At 48.0% G+C, this 8,132-nt stretch overlaps 1 pseudogene; it reads left to right on the forward strand.

The window, feature by feature from the left end:
* The first annotated feature begins 4,170 nt into the window (after positions 1-4,170).
* LOC149443203 (U2 spliceosomal RNA) lies at positions 4,171-4,346 on the forward strand (annotated as a pseudogene).
* The last annotated feature ends 3,786 nt before the right edge of the window (positions 4,347-8,132 follow it).

Here is an 8,132-nt window from a genome sequence, read left to right on the forward strand (position 1 = left end):
TTTATATATAAATATATATCTTAGTTACATTTTTTTGTAAATATTTTATTGCACCTGTTTGACTCTTTTAGTAATAAATCTTTCTTTCTGAAAGTGTTAAACTGTTTCTAAAGCGCTTAATTGCAATTTACGAATCCCTGCCTTCTGAAGAGACGCTACTGTGTTTGTTTAATCCTCTGCCCAATCGACCTGCGGTGACCGTATTGGACAGGCGACTTTTCAACCATTAAAGTGTATATTGGATAAAGAGAGTTTCCCCTTTCTCTGTACAAAAAGTGGTGGTGGCAGTAGAGGGTTAGTTGCGTAATTAACCCGACCCAGTAACAAGCGCATTCAGGCTGCAGGCACCGATTGTAGACCATTAGCTGGACAATCGTTGTGCAGGGCGCAGCTGAGTGAGGCGTTGTTCTAGATTGGCCAGGCCTTTGGTCAAGAGTTTGGTGAGAAGGTCTGAGGTCTGACGCCGCGGGCGTGACGTATTATTGTTGGTCGCGGTCGTGAGATTGTTGCATGTTGAGGGTGGCGATCGGGCGACCGTGACACTCCCCACCTAGGCTATTCTCCTTTTTGTCCTCAAGATCTACACCTGTAAGACTGTGATGTTGCGTTAAGTCCCTACCTGCCAACTGAGTTGGAGTCGGTCTGGGTTCAGCCTCTCTCAGGCGCAGTCCTGCATCTTAGGTTGCTAAATGCACCAACAAGATGGGGAGCCCCTTCTGGTGGTCTTTGGGGCTGAGTAGTTCTCTAACCAGACACATCGGGACCTCATGTGCTGCACCTGAGATGGTGTTTTCTGCAGTCCATGCTGCATGTGTTCCTCTGCACACCTGAGCAGGATCATGGTGCTGGAGTTAATGCTGCCTTTTATTTTCTCTCACAGTTTTCCTTTCACCGGTGACCAGCGTGAGCACACGATCCGATACGGGGTTTGTGGCTGTTACCGGTCTCATGGCTGACTATGGCAACCACACATACACTGTGAAGAGAGCCTCTTGTGGCGACCATCTTTGTTAAGGCATGTCCGGGCTCACATAGGTGCAAGCTGCTCAAGGTGGAGATTTAGCGTCATTAAGTGGCTGTGGTATCCATATTGAGGGTCTGTCCCTTTCACTGTGAGGGTCCTACGGGAAGGTCTGAAGTCCGGTCAAGGGTGTAGCGAGTACCTGAGAGGTACCATATCCCCATCGGGTTCCAGATGCCCTACAGGAATACCTTTACATGTACAAACTGGTTGTGCGTCTGGTGAGTGCATGCACACCTCTCTTCCCTTCACCACAAGGAGTCAAGAAATGCCCGCAGAGATAAAAGAAGAAAAGAATTAGCGAAGGGCAGGCATGACTAGGCCCAGAGTGGGAAGGAAGACGTGTGAGGGTTAGTGATTGTTTAGAGTTGGTAAAGGATAGCTGGGGGATCTGGTTGGTAGAGGAGAGTGTAGGTGGGGTCTTCTGCACTTTAGGGTGGGGTGTTCTGGGGAGGGGCTGGACGTGGGAGAGAGAGCTTCCCTCCCGCCCTCCCTGTTTGGTGAATGTTGTGTTCCTGCTGGGGGGGGGGGGGTTATTTTGGTTCCTGGGCGGTGGTTGGTCTTTGGAGGCGGTTCTTATCTTGGAGGTACAAAATGGTGTGGGACCCATCGTTGGTATGGGGGGCCCGGGAACATTCCCAGTTAACCGAGGTTTAACTGGAAGGTGGTGGTGCTGCACTGCGGACGGTATGGTTGTCTCCGAGCTGGTTGGTTGCGGCTGGAGGCCTAGTGGAATATGGTTGTCCGCAGGTGCATTTCGGATCGTTTTGGGGGTGCCTTCGAAGACCAACGACAACTCTTTATGTTTTCTGTTATAAGGAATGGTTGATGTGTTTAAACTTGATTTGTTAACCCCTCGCCTACCCGGCACTTATACCCCCTTATTTACCAGGCCAATTTTCAGCTTTCAGCGCTGCCGCACTTTGATTGACAATTGCGCGGTCATGCAACATTGTACCCATATGAAATTTTGATCATTTTTTTCTCACAAATAGAGCTTTCTTTTGGTGGTATTTAATCGCCACTGGGCGCTTTACTTTTTGCGCTATAAATAAAAAAAGTGCAAAAAATTTGAAAAAAAAAAAAGTTTCTTTGTTTCTATTATAAAATTTTTCAAACAGGTATTTTTTCTCCTTCACTGATGTGCGTTGATGAGGCAGCACTGATAGGCAGCACTGATGGGCACTGATAGGCAGCACTGATGGGCACTGATAGGCAGCACTAAAGGGCACTGATTGGCAGTACTAATGAGGTGGCACGGATAGGCGGCACTGATAGACAGCACTAATGAGGTGTCACGGATAGGCGGCACTAATATGCAGCACTGATAGGCGGCACTGATAGGTGACACTGATGATGGGTACTGATAGACGGCACTGACTGGCATCACTGCTGGGCACTGACTGGCGGCACTGACTGGTACAACTGCTGGGCACTGACTGGTGGCACTGACTGGCAGCACTGCTGGGCTGCACTGGTGGGTGGGCACAGGTGGGTGGGCACAGGTGGGTGGCACTTCTGGGCACAGGTGTGTGACACTGCAGAGTGGCACAGGTGGGTGCACTGCTGGGCACAAGTGGGTGATCTGCTGGGCACAGGTGGGCGGAGCTAGTGGGCGCACTGCAGGGCACAGGTGGATGGAACTTGCGGGTGGCACTGCTGGGCACCGATCATCAGGGCACTGATCATCAGTGCCCTGATGATCGGTGCCGATCCCCGCTCTGACAACTGCCGGTTCTCGGCAGTACTTTCCTCACGATCTGACAGCGTGAGGAAAGTGCAGCCGAGAACCGGCACTTGCATTTCCCTGTGATCAGCGTGTCATTGGACATGGCTGATCACGTGGTAAAAGGCCGCTGTGATTGGCCTTTTACCACATCATGTGATCAGCTGTGTCCGTAGGACACAGCGATCACGGAGATCGCCGGGTGCGCAGGAGAGCGCGTTCTGGGGGGTCGTCATATGACGTCCACTCAGAACTGGCCGGCCGCAGTGCAGCCGTCATTCGGCTATCTGCGGTCGGCAACAAGTTAATAAAAGGCCGTGTTGGCCATTTTACTCCAAAATTGGTGTTGTGTTTTCTGTAAGTATAATAAGTAAAGGGGATTGGTATGGAAGGGTGAAGGGTAACGGTGGTGTAGTGGGGTCTGGATGAACCTATCTCGGGTGCACTAGTCACGAGTGCTACACTAACATTAGCATAGAAGAACTTAAAAAAGTAATTTAATAATTTGTGAAATACTTTATTTTTTCTTTAACAAGCTGAATGTTCTCAACTTTCACAGAACTGTTATTAAAATAAAAACTCTTACTTTTGCTCATCCCTACTGGCCAGTGAAAATGCTATTTGGATGCAATGAATGTGAAACTTTATCACGCCATAAATATTTCCTTAATTGACAGCAAGGAATTATGGGGATGAGGTTAACTGCTTTTTTTTCCAGTAATATAATTATAGTTGTTTATAGGTAAGTAAGTAATCTGCTTCCTTACCAGATAAGTGACATAATTAAGTTGACCACTAAGCCACCGAGCTCAGGTGCTGACCAACATAACAAGATAATCATTCGCCCTGTAACTCCGCCATATCCTGAGTTACCGGCAAATAAACTCTATTGAACAAGTTAATTGGAAGTGTCAGTTATAGACCCGCATTCCATCAATACCGGCGTTGCATTAAAACCCAGTTCTAGCTTCTTCCCCTCCGCTGAGATTTATTTTTTTCCCCAACCACCGCGACGAGTAACATTCCGTGCCGAGCGAGTTTCATCGACATTGGCAAAGTCTGTTTCACGAATACAGCTCATTAACATATAAATTGATTATATTTGTAAAGCAGGTAGTGGAGAGCGCCGAGCGCATGCAGATTTCCCAAAATCAAGCAAATTAATTTATGGTTTGTTTTAGCAGCGAAACACAAAAAGTGTATTATGGGAAGGCGCTGGATTAAAAGGGGGCTCAAGTGGTTTCTGCTCACAAGGACGAACGGTCTGCCATTGACGGACTTCTCTAGAAGTAGCTCCTCCAGCTCTCCGCATGGCGGGAAGGCAGACGGAAATGGAAAAATCTAATAATAATAATAGTAATTATATTGTATGAATGTTGACAGGTACGTGGTCTGCGATCTGAAATTGAGAAGTTGAGGAAACATCACTTCTTGGCCTTTTGGCTAAGATCAACCGTAGTATCTGTTCTTATCAGCCTCCTGTAGGGGTGCTCTGCCGTCTTTCTGGCTGAGATGGTTGGCTGTATGGTATCCCTGCTGATGGGGGGTCCTGAGAGATCTCCTCCTTGAGAAGGAACCTGATTTGAGCATGCACCATGTAGACCAGGGGTGGGCAAACTTTTTGACTTGAGGGCCGCAATGGATTCATATATTGGACCCGGGGGCCGGACCAAGAGTAGATGAATGATGTGTATGTGTCATCCATAGTAAGTATAGTAATATTCCCCCATAGTAAGCATGGTAATTAATCCCCCATATAGTAATTCATCCCCCATATAGTAATTCATCCCCCATAGTAATTCATCCCCCATATAGTAATTCATCCCCCATATAGTAATTCATCCCCCATATAGTAATTCATCCCCCATAGTAATTCATCCCCCATAGTAATTCATCCCCCATATAGTAATTCATCCCCCATAGTAATTCATCCCCCATATAGTAATTCATCCCCCATATAGTAATTCATCCCCCATAGTAATTCATCCCCCATATAGTAATTCATCCCCCATATAGTAATTCATCCCCCATAGTAATTAATCCCCCATAGTATTTCATCCCCCATAGTAATTCATCCCCCATATAGTAATTCATCCCCCATATAGTAATTCATCCCCCATAGTAATTCATCCCCCATATAGTAATTCATCCCCCATATAGTAATTCATCTCCCATAGTAATTCATCCCCCATATAGTAATTCATCCCCCATAGTAATTCATCCCCCATATAGTAATTCATCCCCCATATAGTAATTCATCCCCCATAGTAATTCATCCCCCATATAGTAATTCATCCCCCATATAGTAATTAATCCCCCATATAGTAATTCATCCCCCATATAGTAATTCATCCCCCATATAGTAATTCATCCCCCATATAGTAATTCATCCCCCATAGTAATTCATCCCCCATATAGTAATTCATCCCCCATATAGTAATTCATCCCCCATAGTAATTCATCCCCCATATAGTAATTCATCCCCCATATAGTAATTCAATTCACTTACCTTTGCTCCGCGCGTTCCTCTCGCCGTGTTCCCGCGCCGTTCCGGTCTTCAGGGCGGACTGTGAGAGGAGCCTAACTCCCCTCACGTTCGTCACGCTGCCCCGCCTACACACATCCTGACAGCCATCCTGACAGTATCACTCCGCGGGCCGTAGTTTGCCCATTGCTGATGTAGACTGTTGGTTGGCAGCACTTCCCCAGTATGGGGGATTTTAGGGCGTCCAGTGCCTCCTGAGATGAACTGTGTGCTACCTTGTCTGGTTGAGGACTGGGAAGGCAGAGGGCCCACAGTGTCAAACTCTCCCTAGAAGGGGTGTCTTGGAGGTACCACAGCAGCACTATGGGTTTGGGAACCCAACTTGTATAACATCACTAGGCTACATCACCATACCTTTTTGCACCATGACTCATGGGTGAGGCCTTTTGACCAAAACGGGGGCAATTTTGTTACCAGGTTGCAAGGCCTACCCAAATGCATATGCACTGGCTCTATTTTTATTCTATTTATTTTTCTTCACATATATCAGTTTGCGCTTGCTGTATGTATTTTGTTTTTTTCACTTGGATGGTAGGGTGTGGGTCTTCAGGCCTACACTGAATCCTGAGAGAGGATGTGTGGCTCTTAGGTTTCTTCCTCTCCTGTCTTGGGGGCAGGGGTGGACTGACCATTTGGAAACTAGGGCACTGCCCGAGGGCCTGGGGTCAGTAGGGGGCCCCATGAGATGCCCCTGGTACCTTTTTCATAGGCTTTTTTGAGTTTGAGCAAGGACACAGGGGCCCCATGATCCCCGATTGCTCGGGGGCCCCATGACTTGTCAGTCCGCCCCTGCTTGGGGGGAGTCTCTTTTTGGGAGAGCCTCTCACCTAGTACTCCTTTGACAGCTTCGGCTGATCATGAGAAGCGAAGTCCACAAGGCCTTTTGGCTAAGTGGACCTAAGTATGCCTTGCCCCTGTCAGGTGTCTTGTGCCCCGAAGGGTCTGGGAAGGGTCCTTCCTCTTCTGGAGGAGATCAGATGAGTCAACGTGTTTTACACGAGGCTTTTTTTCAGAGAATAGGTGCAGGAACTGCCCCTTCTGAGTCACCCCTGTCTCCGCCCCCCTACCCACCTCCAAGCATCAACCCTTGGTTCCACCTCCTACCCACCTCCCACTACCGCTTCTTGTAGAGAATACAGAACCAAGCATCGTAGTCTTGTTCTGAGTAATTTGGAATTTATTAAAGACAAAGCAGTAAAATAGATCCCCTACAGCCAGCAACAATAGACCCACCCAGCAACAATAGATCCCCGCGGCAAAAATAGATCCCCCAGCAACAATCGCAGCAATATCAAATCTCTAAATCCTACAGGAGCCAGCAATAGTAGAGAATTTGGAATTTATTAAAGACAAAGCAGTAAAATAGATCCCCTACAGCCAGCAACAATAGACCCACCCAGCAACAATAGATCCCCCCAGCAAAAATAGATCCCCCAGCAACAATCGCAGCAACATCAAATCTCTAAATCCTACAGGAGCCAGCAATAGTAGAGAATTTGGAATTTATTAAAGACAAAGCAGTAAAATAGATCCCCTACAGCCAGCAACAATAGACCCACCCAGCAACAATAGATTCCCCCCAGCAAAAATAGATCCCCCAGCAACAATCTCAGCAACATCAAATCTCTAAATCCCCCAGGAGCCAGCAATAGTAGACCCCTCCCTCAACAGTAGATCCATCCCAGAAACAAATTACCCCCCAGAAAGATAAGACTCCTAGCAACAACAGATCCCACACCAGCAACAATAGACCCTCCCCACTCAAAAAGAGACCCCCTCCAGCAACAATAGATCCCCTAGCAACAATCGCAGCAAACATCAAATCTCTAAATCCCCCAGGAGCCAGCAATAGTAGACCCCTCCCTCAACAGTAGATCCCTCCCAGAAACAAATTACCCCCCAGCCCCTAGACCCCTAGCAACAACAGATCCCCCACCAGCAACAATAGACCTTCCCACTCAAAAATAGATCCCCCACAGCAACAATAGATCCCCTAACAGCAAGCATCAATAGACCCTCCAGCACACCCCAGCACCCCTTGCCATATATATCCAGTGCTGGAGGTGTTCCCCCACGTTCCTGCTGAAAAAAGCCCTGGTTTACATATACTTTTTTGGTTGACTTTGGTGTTTTGTTTTTGTATTGCGGACTTGGGGGGGAAAAAATGAGGAAACAAATGGTGCCCTTCTGCAAAAATAAAGGAGTTATGTGACAGACCCAACCAGGACATGGACTTTTGGAGGGGATTAGGGGCTAGCCTTCCACCCACTGATTAATGCCCATGGGGAGAGCAGCTAATTCTCTAATGATGGACAACAACGTGATGAACTCCGAGAGCGAGGCTTGGATTAATACTTTGAGTAAAGACAATACAGCTTCCCTTCTGGAGTGGATGGAAAGGTGTAATATTGACCTTCAACAGGTTAATGGTCTTGCACAGGTGTACCGGCTCCTCCCCTCCAGTCTTGCACAGGTGTCCCGGCTCCTCCCCTTCAGTCTTGCACAGGTGTACCGGCTCCTCCCCTCCAGTCTTGGACTGGTGTACTGACTCCTCCCCTTCAGTCTTGCACAGGTGTACTGGCTCCTCCCCTTCAGTCTTGCACAGGTGTACTGGCTCCTCCCCTTCAGTCTTGCACAGGTGTCCCGGCTCCTCCCCTTCAGTCTTGCACAGGTGTCCCGGCTCCTCCCCTTCAGTCTTGCACAGGTGTCCCGGCTCCTCCCCTTCAGTCTTGCACAGGTGTACCGGTTCCTCCCCTTCAGTCTTGCACAGGTGTACCGGTTCCTCCCCTTCAGTCTTGGACTGGTGTACCGACTCCTCCCCTTCAGTCTTGCACAGGTGT

Source organism: Staurois parvus, unplaced genomic scaffold (assembly GCF_062004578.1).
Source record: "Staurois parvus isolate SC_StPar_1 unplaced genomic scaffold, SC_StPar_1.0 ptg000869l, whole genome shotgun sequence".
Taxonomy (NCBI): Eukaryota; Metazoa; Chordata; class Amphibia; order Anura; family Ranidae; genus Staurois; species Staurois parvus.